Source organism: Neolamprologus multifasciatus, chromosome 23 (genome assembly GCF_963576455.1).
Source record: "Neolamprologus multifasciatus chromosome 23, fNeoMul1.2, whole genome shotgun sequence".
Taxonomy (NCBI): Eukaryota; Metazoa; Chordata; class Actinopteri; order Cichliformes; family Cichlidae; genus Neolamprologus; species Neolamprologus multifasciatus.
The window spans coordinates 4,955,470-4,964,728 of record NC_140460.1 but is presented as its reverse complement, the minus strand read 5'-3'; the positions used below and the strand labels follow the sequence as shown (position 1 = coordinate 4,964,728).

Genomic DNA, 9,259 nt, shown 5'->3' with positions numbered 1-9,259 from the left:
TATTAGACTTAACAGTTACTATATACAGTAATGGACTTCTATACATTTTACATCAGATTAAAACGTTGGGTGTAAGATTCAGATAATTATTAAATAATTAAAAGCTAGATATTTTAAATGAGAATAAGAAAGAAAAGTATGTCTTTGTGCCCCCTTTTGCCTGTTCATGCCCTATCGGCCCCCCTGGCTAAACTTTGCTAGATCCGCCCCTGCACAGGTACCAGCCGTCAGCTGCGTAGAAAAAGATCCTGGTCTAGAAAGTAATATTAAATAAATTCTAACAACAGCTTATCAAGCTTAATAGTGCTGCTGTTGTTCAGCCGCTGGTTTCCTCTTTCTGGTGAGAAGTGGGACAAAAACAAAGAAGAGAGACAGACTCGCGACAGAAAAGCCGATCAGCTGATCATTAAGCAGTTTCATGATTGAAGTAGCAGCAGGAGAGAGAGAGAAGAGGCAGTTGCTCTATATATCGGTTGTTAAGCTTAACGCGGGAATGCTTTACAAACATTCAGAGATGAACTTACACACTTGCTTTACTTCTCTCTGAGATAACTTCCTCGGAGATGAAATGTTTGTTAGCAGGCTACAAATACAGCCGCTCTATCACGTGACCACACTGCTCCGGCTCGCCATGTCGCCAAGTTTTGTGAGGTGCTTTTTTGATATTTAATGGATCGGATTACATTTTTTATTTCTCTCCGATATCCGATCCAGTAATTTAGGTCAGTATCAGACCGATACCGATACGTAATATCGGATCGGTCCATCTCTAGTTAGAATGACTCGGGGGTGTTGATTCATTTAAACTAACATAATCATCCTGCTGCAACCAGGTTTCTGTAAGGCAGAGTAAATCAATTTGTTGATCAATTATTAAGTCATGTACTAACAGAGACTTGGAGGAGAGAGACCTAATATTTAATAATCCACATTTCACTGTTTTACTCTTTGGTTCAGATGTGGATACTGTATTGTTCTTTCTTTGTAAATGTTTAAGTTGTTTGTTGCTGGTTTTTAGTTTGTTTTTTATCTTTTTGGAAGCAGACACAGTCTCTATGGAGATGGGTTTTTGGGGGGATAGCAGGAGGAGAGAAGCTGCAGAGAGGCGTGTAAGACTGCAACTCTGCTTCCTGGTCCCAACTCTGGATAGTCATGTTTTGAGGGGTTTAATAAATTCAATTAAGAAAGAAGCTTCAGTGCTCTCAGAAGACTAAAAACATGGCTAAGGTCAACAATGACTCAAGTGAGATTAAACAATGCTGCTGTTTGTCCACCAGGAGAGACTGGACAGTATAGATGGCAAACCAATATGCCTGCAGTTTATCTCAGTTAACGAGAGGAGAAGGCATGTGTTTGGCTCCTTCACATAGTGGACATTGAGTTGTTGTGTAGGGCACCAGTCGTCCATGTCTGTTGCTGTAACAGTAGTTCACGTTTAGAATAAAAAATCCTCAAGCTCACTGACTTGATCGGGGCAATAGTGCCCAAAATATTGCATTATTTTGCTGAGAGATCTTTTACTTTGTGGTAGGGCTGGGCGATATGGCCTAAAATCCATATCACGATATAATTTCAAGCATGTGCGGTAACGATATATGTCACGATATATTCTTTTCTTCTGTATAACGTATTTTCCGCACTATAAGGCACACTTAAAATCCTTTAATTTTCTCAAAAATCGAGAGTGTGCCTTATGTATGAATTCTGGTTGTGCTTACTGACCTCGAACCGATTTGGGCGTGCAGAAATCTGTTAAAAAATGTTTTAGTACAACTTTGGTAAGCCGCACTGCTTGATGGATTGTCAGAGCATTACGGCTGCCGTAGTGAGCAGCTTCGCGGAGTAATCTGGGTCCAAAACTCCGTCCGCTTCAGGTCCCAAAGTCAAACGAATACTGAGAGTTAAAAACGGTCTAAATTCTTTCATCTTTAATTAAATCATCAGCGTTGCTGCTTTACCAGGTGTAACAATTAAGTTTTACATCCATGCATCCATGAGAACTGAATTTATTAAATTTAACGGAGTTAGAAGTTAAGAGGAAGTTAGCTCGTTAGCTCGCTAGATTCCAGCTAAACATGTTGTGCTACGTGGTTGCTAGCGACACAGCTATGTTAGCATAACATTAGCGCAGTGAAGCTGGAGGATGAACGGCAACTTTTTTCCACTCATTAAAAGTTAACGTGAGGGATTCTGGTGGTCAGGGACAAATGCAATCGCATAGCAGGATGCTATACACGGGCCAAACTTCAGTCAGGAGAACAACTGAGATTATTCATCCACAATACGAGGTTAGTTATTAATATACTGCAACAACATGGGAATAGAACAGCTGCGAGAGAATTCAACATTAATGAATCAATGTTACGGACGTGGAGGAAGTGCAGTTTTTGGCTTTCCCCTTATTTCAAAAGTGCTTCATCTCTTTGCTATGACTGTCGCCCGGCATAATTTGTAGATGATAATGGTTGTAGCCGCTGCGATGCTTTCGACCAAAACAGGCGCAGCTTGATGACATCATCAACATGCGCTATCGCGATAGAGCGATATAGTCAAAATCTCTATTGTTGGCCAAATTTATATCGTTTTTATCGTATATCGTTTATATCGCCCACCCCTACTTTGTGGTAATCTTAGACGAGTAGTTTTATGGGCAAAAACCACCAGGTCATTCAGTGTTCCCTTAGTGCTAATGTATAAGAGATGTTGGTGTATTATAACTGAAGTAATGTTAAGTCCTTAAAGTCATATTCTTTTATTGTCATGACTCTATTTTTATTTTTGTATGATACCTGATTTATATGGAACATGGCTGAAGAAAACTAAAGCCTAAAAATACTTAGGTAATTTAACATTATATAATTCGCATATAAAACTATGAATTCTAATTTTAAATGGTTTAAAAGCATGTAGAATAGCATATGTAGGGTAGTATATTTCTCCTTTTTTTTTTATCAAGAAGCAAAGACAAAAGGGGGGGGGGGGGGGGGAAAGAAACGGGGCAGGGTTCGATGGTTGAATCATCCGTCCCCTGTATTGTAGCCACGTGGAAATGGATTGCAAAGATGCCCGTAGAGACATGCCTGCACACAGATGTACAACCAGCTGAAACAACACCAAAGTCCTGGTACACGAGCTATAATGGCATCACTTTGCTGAAAGGGTAAAAATAGAAACCATACACAGCAAATTCAAAAGTGTTAAATGTTTTGGTGTTAGTAGTCTTAGAGTTAATTTTACTCTAAGTAGAGTCACATGCTTTTAATGTAACTCTGAGGTGTAAAATGATAGTAGTTAAAATCGAGTGTTAAAAATGAGTGTTTCTATTTCAAATCTGGAGGTGTTACAATGGAAACATTAACTCTTGACCTCTTAACTCTGAACTCCTAGAGGGGCTATGACGCTAATAGAGTAAATTCACAGACTCCGCCCCCAGCACGGCTCCAATCGAAGCTGAAGTGAAGCCGTTTCAGAACATTTTGCTCTACATATTTGAGTTGTTTGCCATGCTTGGTAAGTCATTTTTTCAAAGATTGTTTCAATTATTATTATTAGCTTTTACTTCTGTGGCTCTTTGGAGTTGAGACAAAGCTGTGTGAAAGGCATTAGCCATGTTGCTCGCTGATAGCACCGCTCGCTGTTTTAGCTAGCTGAAAGGTATTGTTTTCGGCAAATACCACAGCCTTGAAAAAAAGCTTGCATGTGAATTTTCGGTTAAATTTTTTGGTCAAATACACCTAAAACAATGTCTAGAATGTGAAATGTTGATATAATGGTGCTACTTGAAGCCTGAAAACGATCTCCCATAAAAAACGAGCAAACAGCAGTAGCAGATGTCCCGAGTCCCGACTGAGTTCTACGTTAGCATTTAGATTCCTCCAGAGTTTTGTGCACACGGTTTAGGTAAAAATGAAAAAGGTTGAGGTTTTACATTTAGTTCAGTACTACCTGTTGCCTGTGTCCTTATCTTTTGGGAAAATACTTTACACAAGTAATGTCTCAAAAAGGATTCCTTTTTTTTTTTTTTTTTTTTTTTTTTTTTACTGTGCTGCAATTGATTTGTGCCATTAATTAGTGTCAACTAATTTTTATTCAATCTCCACATAGGATATGCTTGTGAAGATGGAATATGGGGGAGAGCAGAAGTGCGTTGAAGTTCCACAAAGTGATGACTGAAGGACATGCATATTGTATTTTGTATTTATTGAAATAAGTGATGAGAATGCTGTTATTTGCATTTACCAGCTCACCTATGTCAGACCTTTTGATAAACGAAATTCTAATGAAAGTGAGAACATGTACACTGTTACATCTTTCAGAAAATGTTTTGAAATTGTGGTGCACAGTTCAGAATAAATGTTTTTCAAAAACCATTGCGTCTTTTTAGTAAATGTTTATTTCCAAAAGAAATTTCTAGAAGTTCAGAACAGTAAAATTCCCGCTTTTTAGAATTAATTAGAAGATAACTCTTACGTAGTTAAACTAAAATACTCTTTGAGAGTTAATATATAAACTCTTAACACCAAGTGTTAAATTATCAACTCCAGAGAGATTTGGTGTTTAACACTAAATCAGAGTTAACATACCAACTCTCCAAAAAGAGTTAAATTAACACTCTCTGGTGTGGACCCATATAGACACTTTAAAAGTGTTGAAATCAAATCTGACAGTGTTAATTTGGACATGCTGGATTTGCTGTGTACACTCATTTTAGGGGTGGAGATTTGAATTGGGCCCTTCAGTGCTAACCGTCTTGACTGAGTGCCCAGACGAGCCGGAGGCACCAGGGAGGGATAACTTTTAAGAGGAAAAAAATAATGTTCCTTATTTTTTTGGTCTTAGAGGCAGAACTAAAATGAAGGTAAACAGTATTTTGTCCCAGAAGAATCGGTCACTAATGGCATTGCCTCCTTCAGGGACCACTTACCATAACAAAAAAAGCACCTGTTTTGGAGTTCAGGAACTTCATTCATTTTAATCTCTTGCACTGAGAAATTAATGAAATCATCAGAGACACAACTGTGTTTTCCATTTAAGCTGCTGCAGCTGATGTTATTATCTAGAGTGCTTTAAAGTATGTGGGAACAAAGTGACCTGCTGGAGGAGACTTAGGACTTGCCAAACAACCGATACCTGTGGGAATCAAACCTGTAACTGCTGGCGTCCCCACTATCCATTACCATCCATTAAATATAAAGACCTTTTTCTTGAGAGACCTGATCCAAAAATCTACGTTGAATCCACCAACAGTCAGCAATGTCCTACGAAATACTAACTGACTGATAGACCGTGCCTGTTTATAACTGCTATAGCATTATTTACTGTAGGTGATGTGGATTCCATTTACCTATACTAATTAACACTTCAAAAGGAGATTTTAAATTTGCATTCCACTGTCAGGAAATCCTATTACATTGTTTTGATGTGTGTCTGCCAAAATCGAGCTTGACGTACAAAAGCCCACATGTTCTAATAACTTTTAATCCATCTGAGTCAATAGACATCAAGGTGTTTATGAATATTAGCATCCTCTGTCAGAAAAATTCCTGACACAACTATTCCTGACAACAACTGCTGGATCTTTTAGCAAAAGAAAAAAGGAAAAAAATTAGGAACAGGCTCAATTCCATCACACCAGGACGTGTGGGCTGCTGCGTTATGATAGGCTGCTTGCCAGCGAGGCAGAGTGACAGAGTGTGGCGCTCACACACTGCGATAATACTGTATTCCTGCCAGAGATGCTGTGGGATCACTGACATAGTGTGTGTGTGTGTGCGTGTGTGTTTGCATGTTCTTGTAAAGCACTTTTGTCTGTATAGGAGCGTAAAATGAGTGTTTATGCAACACAGCATGGTGAATGTGCATTTTTGTGTATTTGCATTTGTTTGTTACAGTGAAGCAAACGCACACACAGAACCCTGGTTTTGTTTTCACTGTATTAATGAAAGCAATTGTAAGGAAGTGCACACGATATTAATAATATTTTCATCCTAATAAAATTCTAGCTCAGACTTCATGCTTAAATGCAGAACCTCTCTTTGCCAAGAACAACACAGAAGCTGAAGACACAAACACATTTGGTGCCTGTTGGGAATCCAGATTTTCACCACATGCAGACAGGAGCACACACACCTTTTATGCCATGTTTAACAGCATCCTTACTTCATGGGAAGGGATGAAACATACACAGTTGTTTGTTTTCCATTTTTGTGCAAAGACGGAACGAAACATTGTGTTCGTAATGCCTCCTCACGTCCTTTTTAGCGTGTGTGCGGTTGTGTGGAGAGCGTTTCTGTGGGTGGGTGTGGCAAGGGTGAGGAGGTGGCGGTGATGTCTGAAGAGTGAAAAAGAAGAGAAGTGAGTGGAAATAATGGGGAGCTGAGTTTGGATTAAATGCTGACATTCTGCAGTTCTTAGTGCCCAAAAATACACCATCACGCTCTCTCTCTCCCCCACTTTTTCTTCAGTTTGGCAGAATACTCTGGCAGTGTTGGGGTAGAAAGGATTTGCCTGTAATTCACTCAGCTTTTATGTAATAGTCATTTGCAGCATTCCAGAAAGGCGTTTGTGGAAAAGTGACTGAGTCAAGGCACGAGCTGGGTAACTTGGACAGCTGCAGCAGGAAGAAGCTCCCGGTGTGTGGAAGATATGTAGAAAAAAAGTATCAGGAAGTGAGAGATGGTGGTGAAAATTAAAGGCAAAAGCCAAATAAGCCAAATAAAATAATCCCAAGGTCCTCTTTTCCACCATAGATCATTTATTTAACCCTGATTTTAACAGCTCCAACAGAACCCCCACAGACTCGCTCTGTGAGCAGTTTGCAGACCACTTCAGGGGAAAAATCAGCGCCATCAGATCTGATATTTTATCTTCTCGCGATATGATTTTAAACACATCTGAGGACTCGATTGTACCCAAGGAGACACTGGACAGCTTTGTCCTGGTTAATGCTGAGAACCTTAAGAAAGTTTTCTCCACAGTGAGACCCACCACATGTCTTTTAGATCCAATCCCTTCTTCACTCTTTAAAACACTTTATGGATCTTTTGAAGCTGAGCTTTTATACATGATGAATTGCTCTCTTCAGTTGGGTGTCTTCCCTGCTGCCTTTAAAACGGCGGTGGTGAGGCCCCTTCTGAAGAAGAGCAATTTGGATTGTAATGATTTTAATAACTACAGACCTGTATCCAACTTACCATTTTTAAGTAAAATTTTAGAAAAACTTGTTTTTACTCAGATTAATGACTTTTTGAGTGATAGACAGATCCTGGAGATATTCCAGTCTGGATTTAGGGTGAACCACAGCACAGAGACTGCTCTCCTAAAGGTTTTAAATGATCTTAGATGTAACTGGAACTCCCAAAAGCTCTCAGTCCTGGTGCTACTGGATCTAAGCGCAGCCTTTGATACAGTAGACCACGCTATTCTTTTAAACAGACTGAAACACATGGTGGGCCTCTCTGGTGCTGTACACAACTGGTTCACTTCCTATCTCTCAGACAGAACTTTTATGGTGAGTATGGATACATGCTCCTCTAAGATCCATAAAATGACATGTGGTGTGCCTCAAGGGTCAGTTTTAGGCCCTGTACTTTTTAATTTGTATATGCGGTGTCATCAGGAGGCATGTAGTGAACTTCCACAGTTACGCTGATGACACTCAGCTGTACATTTCCATGTCTCCTGATGACACCAGACCAATGGATGCCCTTTTTAACTGTATTTTAGATATAAGATCTTGGATGGCAGAAAACTTTTTACAGCTTAACCAGGACAAAACTGAAGTTTTAATTGTCGGTCCTGAGGCTCAGAGAGAGAAACTCTTGTCTAAATTACAGGCATTTTCACTATGTCCTTCGCTACAAGTGAAAAACCTGGGTGTTATTTTTGACTCTGAGCTTGGTTTTATCCCACATATTAAACATGTAACCAAAATTGGATTTTATCATCTAAAACATATAGCCAGAGTCCGCCCTATTCTCTCTCGGGCCAACACGGAGATGTTGATGCATGCTTTTATTACCAGTCGCATTGATTACTGTAATGCCCTGCTCTCTGGTCTTCCTAAAAAGAATATTTCAACTTTACAACTTTTACAAAACTCTGCAGCTCGTGTGCTGACGAAGACGAGAGGGTGGGCCCACATTACACCGGTTTTAGAATCGCTGCACTGGCTCCCCGTGTGTTTCAGGATCGATTTTAAAGTTCTTTTATTGGTTTTTAAATGTCTTAATGGTCTTGGGCCTTCTTATCTCTCAGATCTGCTTTTACCATATGAACCCTCGCGGACCTTGAGGTCCTCTGGTACTGGCCTTTTGATTGTCCCTAAAATCAGGACACATACTCACGGAGAGGCAGCTTTTCAGTGGTATGGTCCTCGTCTGTGGAACAGCCTGCCGGAGGAGCTCAGGGCCGCAGAGAACGTACATGTTTTTAAGAACAGGCTCAAGACCCACCTTTTTAACTTGGCTTTTACTTAACGTTTATTTATTTTACGCTTATTTATTCTATCCTGTTATTCTATTGTTAATTTAGGTTTTACCTAATATTTATTGATTTTATTCTTATTCATTTTTTAATCTCTATTTATATTTATATTTATATTGTATCCCATTCTTATTTATTTTATCTTTTTACCCAGTATATACTCTTATTAGGTCATATCTCCAGTGTTTCCTCAGAGGGCGCTCTCTGCACCGGGGCTGTGATCGACCGTGGCTGCTGGGGCTCTGGGGGTCCTCTCAGCCTGGCTGGGGGGCTTCTTTGCTTTTAACCATGTAAAGCACTTTGTGCTACTTTTTTTTTTTTGTATTAAAAGTGCTTTATAAATAAAGATTGATTGATTGATTGAAAATTTCCAAGGGGAGGACACATATGGGACTCATGTCCTCGCTGCAGGCTCAGACTGTAGCCTTAATGTATGCTAGATTGGGGTTTCTATCTATCTAGTCAGCAGTGCTGCTCTAAACCAATCTTAATGGCTGAAGGTATGCCCATTTCTTTCTTTGTGCAACCTATTGCAGATATGATATAATCAGTGGCTCATTCACTCCCACTAACCAGAACAGAACATCTTTTGGCTGTAGGTTAGTTAGTGTGAAACCGCTGTTCACTGAGATAAGGTTTTGCACATCACGCAGCAGTATTTTAAAATTTAGCAGAGAAATGTCTCTATCCCGGAGGCTACTAAATTATTATTTTTGTAGACTTTACTTGGATCCTGGAAAATGTCAAGCCTGGTCATACCCTCCCCTCCCTTCTC

At 39.6% G+C, this 9,259-nt stretch overlaps 1 long non-coding RNA gene across 1 annotated transcript; it reads left to right on the top strand.

Moving 5' to 3' along the window:
• The first annotated feature begins 3,181 nt into the window (after window positions 1-3,181).
• On the top strand, window positions 3,182-4,432 carry LOC146490782 (uncharacterized). Its single transcript, XR_014872173.1, has 2 exons — window positions 3,182-3,510; window positions 4,105-4,432. It is a non-coding gene; the product is annotated as an uncharacterized LOC146490782 (long non-coding RNA).
• Window positions 4,433-9,259: the final 4,827 nt, after the last annotated feature.